Genomic DNA, 15,368 nt, shown 5'->3' with positions numbered 1-15,368 from the left:
TCATGATCTCAAGATTGTGAGATTGAGCCCTGCATCAGGCTGGGTGTGGAGCCTGCTTAAGATTCTCTCTCTCTCTTTTGGGGCACCTGGGTGGTGCAATTGATTAAGTGTCTGACTCTTGGTTTTGACTCAGGTCGTGATCTCAGGGTCATGGGATCGAGCCCTGCATTGGGCTCCTAGCTCAGTGCAAAGTCTGCTTGAGTTTCTCTCTCCCTTACCCTCTGCCCCTCCCCCACCTCAAATAAATAAATCTTTAAAAAATATTTTTAAAAAGATTCTCTCGGGACGCCTGAGTGGCTCAGTCTTCAAGCGTCTGCCTTTGGCTTGGGTCATGATCCCGGGGTCCTGGGACAGAGCCCGCATCAGGCTCCTTGCTCGCTCAGGAGCCTGCCTCTCCCTCTGTCCCTCCTCCTGCTCATACTTTCTCTTTCTCTCTGACAAATAAATAAAATCTTTAAAAAAGTTTCTCTCTCTCTCTCCCTCCCCGCCCCTTTCCCCCTTGCTTGCATGTTCTCTCTCTCTCTCTCAAAAAAAAAGGAGGAATTTGGACACATAGACAGACACACAGAAGAAGAGATGTGAGACACGCAGGGAGAAGTCTGTTGTCTATATGCCAAGGAGAGAGTGCTGGAACAGATCCGTCCCTCACAGCCCTCAGAAGAAAGCAACCCTGTGGACACCTTGATCTTGCACATCTGACATCCAGAACTGTGAGACAGTAAGTTTCTGTTATTTAAGCCAACCATTTTGTGGTACTTTGTTACAGCAGCCCTAGCAAACTATTATAACTGCTTACAAGAATAGCTGAATTTGGAACTTTTTAGCTGATTATAAGTTTGTATAATTACCTACTAAATGAATGCAGTAATTATTACTTAACTGGAAGTTGGGGTCATGTTTTTGAGTACTTCAAATGATTCATAATTTGATATTTTTAAGGTTTTTTTAGCCGAGGAGCAAAATTCTTTTAAGTTATGTATTCAAATCAACCTAGATTTTTATCACTATGTTTTATACAGTGTTAACATTTCTTTTTTTTTTTTAAGATTTTATTTATTTATTTGACAGAGAGAGAGAGAGAGCACAAGTAGGCAGAGGGAAAGGGAGAAGCAGGCTCCCCACTGAGCAGAGAGCCCGATGCGGGGCTCCGTCCCAGGACTCTGGAATCATGACATGAGCTGAAGGCAGACATTTAACTGCCTGAGCTACCCAGGCGTCCCTTCGCTGTTAACATTTCTATTATATCAACTATGCATGAAGTATCTGGAAACATACTATTCATTTGGACTTCTTTTGTATAAATACTGCTCCTTTCTCAATTTTCTCCTGACTTAGATTCCAAAGTTTTTCCTTCCTTCACCATTCTACCTAATACTAGTAAGACAAAGCAGCCTAGTAAGGCACAGGATGTCGAGCCCTGTCTCTGGATCCAGCTTGGATGGATGATATCCCAGCTCCACCATTTAGCTGTGTGACTTTGGGCAAGTTACATAACCTCTCTGTGCTTCTTGCCTCATCCATAAAATAGGGATAACAATAGTAACTACTTCACAGGGTTGTCATAATGATTAAATAAATTATAATTTGCAAAGTTTTCGGAAGAATGCCTAATGCAAAGTAAGTGTTAAATAAGTTAAGGGAAAAAAAGCACAGCTAGATATTAAAATTGAGATAGAAGAATATTGCATAAATCTTACCTTTAAGAAATTACAATCAGTCTGGGGAGTATGAGACTCTTAGGTCATCCAGTCATCTCTACAAAGCTTAGACCCCCTTTCATGGATGAGAAAGAGATGCAGAAGATGAGAACTTGACCATAGGTCCCAGGCTGTTCACGCGCTCATATCTATAGAGCGAAGCCTATGTGCCAGATGCTGCCAGACCTGGGAACCAGACAGACCAGGTCTCTGTCTGGAAGGCCATGGAGAAAGCTGGCCTGAAACAGGTTGACTTTGGCAATTCCTAAGAAGGAAGTCAAACCAACCTGGGATGATGCAAATGCTACTGCTGTATCTTTCACGGGCTACAGAAGAAAACTCTGCCAAAGATCTGAGATCGGGTCACTTTTGTTCTCTCCATAAGCCTCTCTTCAGGTTAAGAAAATTTCACAACTATCTGAAGTCATGAATGCACTTTTGTTCTGTCATATATGGTAGGAAGAAGATGTGCATAATCTCCCAGGTAGTCTCTTTATTACCCTCCCCCAACCCACACATTTGGAGGGGACCCTGGCTTTTGTTGGAGCCGGGCACTGATGAGGCAGCCAGCTGCCCAGTCAGGAGGCCCTCAGCCCCTGCAGACACGGCCGGTTGGCACATCTCTCTCCTGTTGCCGCGGGAGGCTGATGGCGGGCGATGTGACAGAAATGAGGGGAAAGACAAAGCAAAGAAAACCTGAGACACAGATTTGCCAGGCAACAAGAGGAAAATGCAGAGCCTGGATGTAACTTAAGAAAGAGTATTCAAAGAAAGAAGACATGAACGTTACGGGGCTTCATTGAATACATTTGAGTTATGTTTTGATTTTTCACTTGTCTGATTCTTAAACCTTTTCTACTAAAAATATAGACAAAGCATTTTATTATAGGTCTCCATTGATCAAACAGGAGGTTGCATTTTAGAAAATTACTGCTCACAATTGAGAATAAATCAACCTGGGAATATCCTTTTCTTTAGCAAAGTATTTTTATTCTGAAATCAAATACCGTATGTCATTGCTATTGCACAGAAATCTAGAGATTTTCACCAGATATAAAAGTGCGCTCTAATTCACCCTTTCGTGTCTCTCATGGCACTGCACAGGAGACAGATAGAAAAGAAGTCACTGAGAGATTGTTTCTCTAGGTTCAAGACCAGTTAATCCAGTTCTGGACAAACCATGGCATTTAGACCCATACCGGGGTGGTACTGTGTCCACTGACCCTGGGATATGGTTCAAACCACAGCGAACAATCCAGCTTTGCCTCATGCATTTTTGCTTTTCTTTCCATGTAAGAGAAGGACCAGAGTCAGACAATTTTGTGCATTTCCTTTCCGGACTAGGCATTAGGGGAATTTAGTTAACTTGAATAAAGGAACTAACCAATTATTAATTTCCTATTGCTCCTGCAACAAATTACCACAAGCTTGGTGGCTTAAAACAGCAACAATTTATTATCTTGCCGTTCTCTACATCAGACATCTGACACAAGTCTAACTGGACTAAATCAAGTTATCATCAGCAGGGTTGCATTCCTTTTTAGAGGCTCAGGGGAAGATCAGGGTTTTTTTTGTTCATTTGGGGTTGTTGGCAGAATTCAGGTCCCCGTGGTTATAGGACTGAGCTCCCCATTTCCTTCCTCATTTTCAAAGCCAGCAGCAGTGGTTTGAATCCCTCTCATACTTGAAATTTACCTTCTTTTTTCTTTGGTCTCATCTCTCTGATCCATCTGTCTTCCACTTCCATTTTTAAGGTCTCGTGTGATTAAGTTGAGCCCACCAATATAATCCAAAATAATCTCCCGATTTTAAGGTCCATAACCTTAATCACATCTGCAAAGTTCCTTTTGCCATGTAAGGGGACAAACTTACAAGTTCTGGATATTACAAGTATGGACATCTTTGGGAGGTCATTATTTTGCCTCCTACACCAGCCTTAGATGGGGGATCCGTAACCAGCCTCAAGGTCCCTGAAAAGAATGCACGTGTTGAGATTAATCAACTGGTGTAGCCCTTTCCCTCATGTTGAGAGAGCCCACCCATGACATGGCACAGGCTTAAGACACAGGCCCCACAGCAGATGCCCTGGCTCCATTTCTTACTTGCTGTGTGATTTTAGGAAAGTTCTCACCCTCCAGAGGCCCACTTTCCTCAGCCTATAACATGAAGCTAATGTCAGTATCTACCTGTTATAGGCTGAATGTGTGTGTCCTCCCAAAATTTATATGTTGAACCTAACCCCAAATTGGATGATAATTGGAAGTGGGGACTTTAGTGGGTGACGAGGTCATGGGGGTGGAGCCCTCATGATGAGATAAAAGAGACACCAGAGAGCTCCCTCACCCCTCCCACCCTGTCAGGACACCGAGAAAAGATTGCTGTCTGTAAAGCAGGATGTGAGCTCTCACCAGACACGGAATCTGTTTTTACCTTGATCCTGGGTCTGCGAGCCTCCAGAACCATGAGAAATAAATGCTGTTTAAGTCACCCCGTCTATTTTTGTCATAGCAGCCTAAATGGGCTAATATATTACCTCATAGCGTTGTTGGGGGAAATGACATATTCCCTGTAAAGCACTCTGAAGATTGCCTCCCTCATGGAGTGTGCTGAGATTTTAGCTAATCCAGAAGACTCATATACAAATGAAGCAGACAGTCGCAAGAGTTGATGGTTAAAATTCCTCCCTCTTGTCTCATTCCACTGATTCCAGGATTTGGTGTCTGTGAAGATAAAAATACTCTAGAAGAAATAAAAGCACATTTTCGTCAGTAATTTGATTATGGCAAAGGAGGAGGAAAACGAAAATGTATACTGAGCATCTATTTTGTATGAAGCAATTTGTGTGCCTGAAGGATCTGAGAGCATATTTTAATGAGGTGGAGGCACCAGGTGCTTGAGAAGAAAAGGCATTCCCAAGGTGTTCCCAAGGCACAAAGTAGTAACACAAAAGTGCTGATTTCTGAGTCTTGTCTAGGACCCCTTGATTAATCGATGGCCAAGGGAAATGGACTCTCCAAGGCGGCACAGATGGGAACAAGGAACTGACCTAACAACGTGTGTGAGGTCAAGTCCAGCTGTTCTCTGATGGGTGGCAAGCTGATTTGTGCAGCCCTTTATCACTTAGTAGTCTCCAAATGCTTCCTCCATCTCCTTGGTGTTTGTCTTTCAGCCTTTTTTGGATGAGTTTTGGCTGAACACCTCCCAACTCTGGGACATCGATCATGACCACACTGGCTGACTCAAGGACATGCCTCTTCCTTTGAAGACATAATTCACTTCTGCTTTATTATGAGCAGGGCAGCGCAGCGAGGTGAGAATGACTTGACCACGTAGCCTTTTGCTTATTATCCAAAACGTTCCGTTTAAAACAATGCTGATGTAGATTAATAACAAGGTAGTATTGGGGGATTTGGAATATGGTTTGAGGAGAGGCAGGCTTGACTTTTTTTCTCACACCTTTGTTTGTAACAACTCTATCTATTGGCCACCATAACAAAAACTGCTGAAAGTGAGAACTTATTGGTTTAAGAAATCATGATGTATACTGTCTCCAAAGAGCACCAACTGTTGTGTGTGTGATTGTAACCAGCTTTTATCAAATTTACTGAAAATGTTGATACTTTTATTTATTTTATTTTATTTTAAAGATTTCATTTATTTATTTGAGAGAGAGCGTACAGAGTGGGGGAGAGGGAGAAGCAGACTCCCCACTGAGCGGGGAGCCTGATGCGGGGCTCAATCCCAGGACCCCATGATCATGACCTGAGCCGAAGGCAGATGCTTAACAGACTGAGCCACCCAGGTGCCCCAAAGTGTTGATACTTTTAATGATCATTCTTATGCAAACAGTTTGAACTTGGAAACTTCAATCATTAGAACTGTAACTTCTGATTTTGTAAATAGTAACTGAATTTATGTTTAACACAATACCAAAATCTGTATCATGTATATATTTGGTACGTTTATAGCTCCACACAATGGCATATGAAATGGATTAAAGGAGGCATTTCTATCTCTGGATTCTCTGGGGATGTGATTACTTACAACTTGTGTCTTTAATGTGCAGGAGGACCTTTATACTTAGATTGCTTGGTATCAGGTTTACAACTTCTATTTAATGTGAAACAATGCCATGATTTGGACTAGATGCAACTGTCTTAAATAAGCCACAAAAGACTTGAGTGAGAAATTCAGTGGAGGATGGTCAGTTATCTTAATTGACAGAAAAATAACATTAGCTCAATTTCAGAGTAATCACAGGAGAATGAAAGAAAAAAAATCAACTTAGACTGAGACCCTGCATCAGTTTATATAACATGGCTTCTTTTCACTTGCCCTAGATCACATCTACACTGACAACAAAGTGGAGAGGGAAGCACCTATCTTAGGATTTTGCCAGTAAAAATTATCTGAATAATTACTTGGAGTAGACAGCCCCAGGTTAAAACCTTTCGATAGAGAACAATTGGAGATGGGTAGATTTTTCAGGGTGACTTAGTTTGAGACCAAGGAATGGTCAGTGCTGTTTTTGTCAGGCATAAAACAGATCCCAGAATATACTCCTCTACCCTTGAAGTCCCTTCCCAATTATTTAGATTTAACTTGTTAAAGGTTTTCTACTCATTTTCAGAAGAATAATGAATCCTCAGTATTAAATATTCACTCATCCACCCAACAGTTATTTATGGAGTACCCACTATCTGGTAGGCACTGCAGGTGCCCTGGGAACCAAGATAGACAAGGTCCAAGCTTTATGAATCTCAAAGGAGATAATTGCCATAGCAACTTTTGGTGTCCATCATTGAGGATTTGACATAAACTTTTGCATCTTAACACAATATATTTTTTTCATCACCAAAGAAAAAATTGTTATCAGTAAAAAAGTCTCCACTTGGCTCTTACATGATATACCGTTTGTTCTTTTTCTACCCCCACCCTCTCCTCTGCCGGCAGCAAACGCTCTCCTGCTCCATCAGCTTTCCTCCCTTTTCCTCAGATCCAACAGGAGTTGCGGGAGTGGTGACTCTGTGCTTTAGTCATCATTTTGCTACATTATATAGTAAGTTCATAAACACCAACAGTGGAAAAAAAACTAAACAGTGGGGAAAGATCCATTGTTTATCCCTTGTCCCTCAGGCTCCCCATACTTCCCCAGTGGGGTCAGTTTTGAAATGATCAGACCCATGAGGAGTGGGAAGCAGAACTCCTTGTTGACCTGACCAAACATCTGATGATAATAATCTCTTTTTATTCTATAGGGAGACATTTATCCTATATAAATAGACATCTTACTGTTTTACCTCAATGCAAAATGTGTTAGCACTTAACAGTTGTTTATTACAGCAGTGAACTAGCATCTGTTAGCAGTGAGGTCCTGGCATCCCATCCTATATGAGCAATTCTGAGGAAAGTAAGTCAGAATAGCAGAGCAGTGGTCACCCCCAAATAGCCCTGGGACTGCAGCTTTGGTCAGAACAACTCATCGGCAAAGTTGTGAAGTGAGCAGAGCTGTTTACCCACTGACGCATCCGTTTTACACATATCTCCATAGCGGCTGTCATGTGCTAAGCATGACGCTTGAGGATGAACAAGATACACTTCCTGCCCAAAGAAATGTATAAATTTTAGCTTCCTTCTCTCGACTTTTTTTTTTTTTTTACCTCTACACACCCCATATGTCCAGTATCCCAGTACTCCTTGTTCTTTCCTCTTTTAATTCTCTTCTCTTATCAAAACTCTTCTTGGGGCGCCTGGGTGGCTCAGTTGGTTAAGCATCTGCCTTCGGCTCAGGTCATGATCCCAGGGTCCTGGGATCGAGCCGCATCGGGCTCCCTGCTCAGCGGGGAGCCTGCTTCTCCCTCTCCCTCTGCCGCTCCCCCTGCTTGTGCTCTCTCTCTCAAATAAATAAATAAAATCTTAAAAATAAAAATAAAATACAAATGTAATGTTCCTTCTACTTACCCTTTCATCCCATTTCCTGATGTTAAAAATTCAGTTTGTACCCTGCCAGGTCACTTCCTGTGCAAACAAAATCATATATCAGTGTATCTAGATTTATATTTATATCTAGATATAAACTTACAAAAGCCTTTTTCTTTTTTTTTTTTAAGATTTTATTTTTAAGTAACTTCTACAGCCAACATGGGGCTCAAACTCACAACCCTGAAATCAAGAGTCACATGCTCTTCTGACTGAGCCAGTCAGGCATCCCTAAACATAGAGAATTCTTCAAATATGAGTCATACTTGAACATAATGTATAATTCAGTAACTTCCTTTTCCATTCTATAACATATCAAGAATATCTATGATATATTAAGTAAGAAAATAAGATTATAAACAGCATGTTTAGAGTGATCCTGCTTTTGTAAACTGTGTGTGTGTGTGTGTGTGTGTGTGTGTGTGTGAGCATGCGTGCGTGCACACACACATGCGTGCACGTATTTATAGGCAAACGGAAAAGTCTGGGTATGTAGATTTCTTGGTTGAGAGAGTACAGGTGACTTTTAGTTTTTTGTTCCTTTTTTTTTTAGTTTTTTGCTACTTTTTCTACTGTTTAAGTTTTTAAAGATTTATTTATATACTTCAGAGAGAAAGAGAGAGAGCATGAGTGGGAGGGGCAGAGGGAGAGAGAGAATCTCAAGGAGATTCCAAGCTGATCCCGGAGCCCATTGCAGGGCTCAATCTCGCAACTGTGAGATCACGACCTGAGCTGAAACCAAGAGTCAGACGCTAACCCACTGCGCCACGCAGGCGCCCCTCTAGTGTTTAAGTTTTTAAAATAAGGAGTTTGTAGGGGCGCCTGGGTGGCTCAGTTGGTTAAGCAACTGCCTTCGGCTCAGGTCATGATCCTGGAGTCCCTGGATCGAGTCCCGCATCGGGCTCCCTGCTCGGCAGGGAGTCTGCTTCTCCCTCTAACCCTCCCCCCTCTCATGTACTCTTTCTCTCTCTCATTCTCGTTCTCTCAAATAAATAAATAAATCTTTAAAATAAAATAAGGAGTTTGTATTACTTTTTTTCTGAAGCACCTTCTTTTTTTTTTTGAAAGATTTTATTTTTAAGTAATCTCTACGCCCAATGTGGGGCTCAACTCACAACCCAGAGATCCAGAGTTGCACACTCTACTGACTGAGCCAGCCAGGCGCCCCTCTGAAGCATTTTTTATATGTTTATTGGTCCATTACTTTAATGTGTTACTTTTTATATTACTTTTATAACCAAGATAAAAATCTGTTTTTGTTACAAAGAGGAAAAATCAGTATTACTGGAAAACTTATGACACAGCATTTGGCTGAGGTCGTACTGCTAAATGGTGGATTATTGCTCTGATGACCTTCTGTCCTCTCAGTCTGCCAACTAATGTTAATATTCCCTATCTTTGTAAGTCAAAATATAGCTATGATATTATTATACAATTATTACATAACATATAAGTATGTATATAATGTAATGTACATAAACTATATATATTTAAAGTGAATTATGGCTGCATTTAGGATCCTTCTTTCTGGATGAGATGGGGCTTATACTTTTTGTGGTTTTATTGACTTGGATAGTTATTTCTAATAAATCCAGTAATAACAGGACAAACTGAAGCTGCCACAAAGGGAAGAAATTAAAAACCACAGTCATTTTGTTGCCATTTTTGTTACTGTTGTAGGTAGTGAGATTGACTTCCTTTTTGCATCCGGAGAAATGAGCTATAAATGAACCTTCCAAGGTGAACAGAGGGAGACACATTCTGCATTCTCTGCATCCATTTTGTGACCCTGCCTGGCCGCAAGGAAAGGGGACTGCGGGGCATGTAGTTACCAGTCCTGGCTAAGTTGGGGGGTCTGCTCAGGCACCTCGGCAGCAGATACTCTTCTGCGGCAGATACTCACCTTTCACCTTTATTTTCTACAAAATCTGTTTTCAGAAATGTGGTCATAAAGTGTCACTTCAGCCCAGGGTGTTTGGATCCAAATAGGGACCAAACTTTAGGGCCAACATAGGTTCTCCAGACCTTGACTGATTGTCATCTGAAAGGGAAGCTCCAAGAGAACATACCTTGTGTCTACACAGCGTCGTGAATTTGTAGCAGTAGTAAAGGGTTTTACTCCATAAAATTCTGGCCCTGGGCTGTGCATGTTCCTTTATGCCTTTGTGGGTATCTCTCTCCCTGTGTATCATCTTTGGCCTTGCGTTTTATGATTCTATTTCTTTTTCTCTCATTTCCTTCCTTTTCTCTTTATCTTTTTCTCTTAATTGGCCATATATTAGAAAAAATTATGTTACTTATTGGCTTTATCAAATAATTACATTTTCCATATATTTAATGTTAGGAGTGAAACTCAGTTGTCACTTATTTAGAGGTTTGGGATCAATCATACTTTATATTTTTTTGAGCATTTATCACTAATATCACTGACTGTCATGGTATTATACATTTATTGGTTTACCTCTCTCAATATGATGCAGACTCCCTGAGGGTTGGGGACTTGGACCTGTTCTGTGCTATATCCCAAGTGGGTCCACTCCCCAGGTGCCCCAGATGTCCTTCATGTACCCTGTCCCAATACCCGTGCTTTCCCTTTACCTAAAAGTAACCACATCTTCACTTTTATGGTCATCATCTTTCTAGTCTATCACCCAAGACAACTCTAAACCCTATAATTTAACTTGCTTTGTAAAGAGTATACATCTTTTGGGTGCCTGGGTGGCTCAGTCAGTTTGAGCGTCTGCCTTCAGCTCAGGTCATGATCCGAGGGTCCTGGGATCGAGCCCCGCATCGGGCTCTCTGCTCAGTGGGGAGCCTGCTTCTCCCTCTCCCTCTGCCTGCTGCTCTGCCTACTTGTGCTCTCTCTCTCTCTCTGTCAAATAAATAAATAATAATAAAAACTATTTAAAAAAAAGAGTATACATCTTTTAAGTTTCTTCCAATTCTCCAAGTACCCCTCCATTCTCCTTTTGCCCGCCCGCTACCTTTTTCTTTACAACTTAGTTCTGGAAGAAACTGGGTTGTTTGATTTGTCTTGTAGAGTTTCCTACATCTGGATTTTGCTAATCACATTCCCATGTAACTTACCCAGTTCTTCTGCATTTTCTAACGGGTTATGGGATTATGGACTTGATCAGATTCAGGTATAATTTTGGGTCCAGCTTCTTTGTAGGTGCATGTAGGAGACATGTAATAGCTGATTATCTCTCTGTGTGATGCAAACAGTCATTAATCCATTAATCCATTATAAAGTTCAAAATGGTGATATTTAAATTAAATTTTTACTTCTTTATTTAGTTGACAAAATACTTCCATAATGGAAAACTTCTCCTCGACTTAATTAGCTTACACTGTATAGGAAAGGTAGCATAAATGCTTGATGAAAATACATATTTAGAAAGATGAAATATACAAAAATAAGAGAACTTGATAACCACAGACCTATTAAAAGATATACTGCAATAGGAAGAATAACCTAGGGGGAAAAAATTAGATGGAAGAAAAAATAGTGAGCACAGATCGTGATAATTTAAGTAGGGACACCTGGGTGGCTCAGTTGGTTAAGCATCCAACTCTTGGTTTCAGCTCAGGTTGTCATCTCAAGAGTCCTGGGATCCAGCCCCACGTCGGGCTCTGCGCTCAACATGGAGTCTGCTTCAGATTCTCTCCCTTTCTCTCTCTCTGTCTCCCTTTCTCTCTCTCAAATAAATAAACAAATCTTTTAAAAAATTATAATTTAAATAGGTAAATATAATTAACTATTATAAAACTAATTTGAGGTTTAAAAAACAATATGGGAGTGCTTAATAGGTAGTTAAAACATGCTTAACTTTATGTCTTATTTAGGAGAAAGAAAAAATCATCGAATAACAAGACTTTGTAGGAAAAATGTAGAGCTAAATATTTATGTTAAAAAATAGAAATATAATGCATAGCTTTGAAATCAACAAAGGAGGAAAAAGAATATAGAAGACTTTGTCAGTCCCAAAGAAGAGAAAAAAGGAATAAAGGAGAAAAAGGAAAAGGATCGTAAAGAGAAGACACGAATTAGATGGTAGAATAAATCCAAATACACCAGGATCACTGTTTGAGTTTATTGGATAGAACTCATTTACTAAAAGAGCATCCCATTTGATTAATAAGCAAGAAAGTAAATAAATTTATATCTAGTCCAAGAAACACACTTAAGGGGTGCCTGACTGGGGCTCAGTCAGTAGAGCATGTGACATGTGACTCTTGATCTCAGGGTCGTGAGTTTTAGCCCCACGTTGGATATAGAGATTGCTAAATACATACATACATAAGAAAAACACTTAAAACCATCCAGAAATTTGAAAATAAAAGAAAGGGGAAATGTGATGATCAAATACAAATGAAAAAGAAAAATATGCAGAAGAATAATAGTATTTAATGGAATTAATAGCAAACAAATGGAATCCAAGATAAAAACCATCATTTGGGGTAACAAGTAAAACTGTTTGATAAAAAAGAATAAAAAAGAATAATTTACCAGAAGATAGAACAAGCAAGAACCATAGAAGGATCTTCAACCAAATCATAATCAAGAGGGAAGATCTTAACACCCCTTTAATTAATAGATCAAGCTGGCCAAAAGAAATAAAATTAATAAGCTTGATTGAATTGATATATAACAAAGGAATGAGAGCTTCCCACCTGGTGGATCACAAGATATTGATCCCCAAAAGCCACACAGTGGTCAGGGCAGGGCTTGGCTTATTAAAAGTCTGTTCATTGTGGCAGACCAAATTAACACAAATCAAGGGAGGATGTGGGAGAAATGGTACTTTCACGTATTACTGGTGGGAGTTGAAATGTTACAACCATTTTGGAGAGCCATTTATCAAATGGAGGCATTATCAAAATTGATATGCATATGCAGGAATTCCACTTGTCGGGTATATACCATAGACAAACTCCTGTGTATGTGCATAAGTAGATATGTACTAGAACATTTCCTTGCAGCATTTTTTTGAAACTGGGAAAAACTCAAAGTAACTTAAATGTGTATCAACAGGAAAATGGGTTTGTGAAAATGAAATTCTAGATAGTTAAGTGATCTAGAGTTACCATATTAACATGAGATAAATTGCAAGTATATATTATGAAGAAGAAAAAGGAAGGTTGCAGAATAATAAGGGTATGACAACATTTATGACTTAAAATATGCATGTGCAACAATGGTGTGTGTGTGTGTGTATAAGCTCTATGCCCAATGTGGGGTTTGAACCCACAACCCCAAGATCGGGAGAAACATGCTCTACCAACTGAACTAGCCAGGCACCCTAACAATAGTATATATTATTTATGGATACATAAATAGTATGTAAAATTGAAAGTATGGTAGTATGGTAAAAATATGAAAAAATGCAGGGGAATGGTGTATACCAACATTTATAGAATGATTGTCTAAGAAAGGGGGAAAGAGGCTTCCAATACTTTAAAATAAATAAACCTACAGAGTGATTAGTGACAGTGTCATATTCTATAAATATGCATAGAAAATGTGGGTAGGCTTACTTAAGTTGATACAAGTCTGAGAAAAAGGTCTGTAGTCACTAGAATGGTACACACAGGAGTCTGCTGTCCATTTTCAGAATTGCTGCAGTTATATCACCAAGGCAATAATCTATATTCCTTGGGAGATGTGGCAGATGGGAACCACATGTTGGTTTTAGCTGAGCTGTCCTTCATTTTATTTATGGTTTATAAATACACTCAACTTAAGCCAGGTTTGTATAACTTAGGTAGAAGCAATCAGTCAAGAGTTGCACCTTTATTAAGTGTTTTATCCACAGGGTTCTTAGGAAATTCAAAATAGATATAAAATATTTTCTCTACATGCAAAGAACTTAAAAATTCCTTCTAGCAGTAAGACAAACAGAGAACAGCATAAAACCAAATGTGGGCTGATTGTATGTCTTGTGTTATAAAGATTTAGAAAAATTGGAGATCAGGATGAGCTCTGGTAGCAATTGATGACCCTTCATGAAGTGGAATCTGAGCTGGGTTTTCAAAAATGAGAACTTATCCTGAGATGGAATTTAAAATCAAGACTTTCCTTGGGCGGTACTCTTATTTCAGATCTGGGTAAGCTTCACTTTTATCAACCATTGGCACTGGATTTAAAAGCAGCTCAGCTTACAAAACACTGGTCCAGTGGGGAAACTTTGGTATGATAACTGAGTGCTCAGCTCTTTCCATGTCCCAACTCTTTGCTGTGTTGAAACTGAAATGAGAGGAATGATTATGCCATCCCTCTTTCTGTCCCCTCCAACTGTGGTGCAACTTATGACAAGTAGCAGAAACCCACTCAAACATGCAAAAGTGAAAACAAGAGCTTATTGAACACATACTGCAGTTTAATAGACATGAACAGTCAAGATTCAAAGGGCTTGTAAAATGGAAAGTCAGTCTTGAAATCTACTTTCTCTGTCTTCCATCTCTTTCTTTTGTTTTTCTGTCTCTGTTCCTGTTGTCGGGCTCCCTCTGTTCACTCATCTTGCACAAAGCTCAAAATGGCAGCCTAAACTTTAGATGCACATTCCCTTTGTTTTTGCAATTCCATTTCTTGGAATTTATACTGTAGATATACAAGTGTGCAAAAATAAATCTATAACGGTTTTGGAAAAAAACCCAGAAGCAATCTAAATGTCCATAAGTAAGGGACTACTTAAATAAGTTATGGTATGCCCATTCAATGATACATGTGGTGGATATTACCAGTCCTTGGCATTATTTCTTGATTCCTTCTTCTGGGTACGTGGAAGGAATACATTTCTGCCCTTTTGAGGGTGAGCGTGCTGATGTGATTTGCTTTGTCCTCTGAAATTTTAAAAGGATTTTAAGAGTCCCTGTGAGGCTCTCCATGCTCTTCTGGTACAGCATTTGTAGAAACACACACTGGGGGGAAGAGTCATGAGACAGAAGCAGCCAGAGCACTGAGCCTTCACAGGGAGGACAAGAGCTGTCCCATACACAAGAAATAAATGCAGCATTAAGCCACTGAGATTCTGGTGTTGTTTGTTATCATGACAGAAACTAGATCATTCTGACTGATACAGTATACTGTGTAGTCAATGAAGTGAATGAGATAATGCATATGTATTGAAATGAAAAATTAGATTAGTAAGGGAAAAAGACAAGGGACATAAGTGTAAATAGAATTATTCTATTTGTGATTTTATAAAAATGTTATCTACAGAAAAAGACTGAGGAACTCTTCCAATTTAAAGGAGACTAAAAAGGCATGACATCTAAATGCAATGTGTGATCTTGGATTGGATCCTAGAGCAGAAAAAAATTCTTTTTCTTCTGATATATAAAAGACATTAGTAGAGTAATTAGTAAAATTTGAATAAGGTCTACAGATTAAATAATAGTATCAAATTGATGTTACTGTCTTGATTTTTGTAATTATACTATGTTTATAAGGGAAAATTGTCTTATTTTCAGGAAACACACACTGATGTAAATAGGCATCATATTTACAATCCAATCTCAAATTTTTCAGAAAAAAATGTGTGATATATATGTATGTGTGTGTGTATGAGAAAGAGACTACATAGAGAGAAAAATTATATATATATATGAGAGAGAAGGAATAATAAAACAAATGTGGCAAAATGCTAATATTTGCAAAGTTCTGGGTGAAGGATATGTGGTTTTTTGTAC

General features: G+C 39.4%; 1 protein-coding gene across 4 annotated transcripts in view; it reads left to right on the top strand.

Annotated features, from left to right (window-relative positions):
• The window catches only part of DCP2 (decapping mRNA 2), a 113,343-nt gene that overhangs the window by 7,022 nt on the left and 90,953 nt on the right, over positions 1 to 15,368 (top strand). For 2 of the 4 annotated variants that reach the window (XM_036087356.2, XM_078066939.1), the window contains exons 2-3: positions 538 to 718; positions 4,867 to 5,007. The gene's annotated coding sequence lies outside the window, so the exon portion shown is untranslated. Of the gene's footprint in view, positions 1 to 537; positions 719 to 4,866; positions 5,008 to 13,629; positions 13,785 to 15,368 lie in introns of all 4 variants that reach the window. The other 2 variants (XM_078066940.1, XM_078066941.1) reach the window with 2 other exon arrangements.

Source organism: Halichoerus grypus, chromosome 2 (genome assembly GCF_964656455.1).
Source record: "Halichoerus grypus chromosome 2, mHalGry1.hap1.1, whole genome shotgun sequence".
Taxonomy (NCBI): domain Eukaryota; kingdom Metazoa; phylum Chordata; class Mammalia; order Carnivora; family Phocidae; genus Halichoerus; species Halichoerus grypus.
The sequence above is the reverse complement of the archived record's forward strand: the minus strand, read 5'-3'. Positions and strand labels throughout refer to the sequence as shown.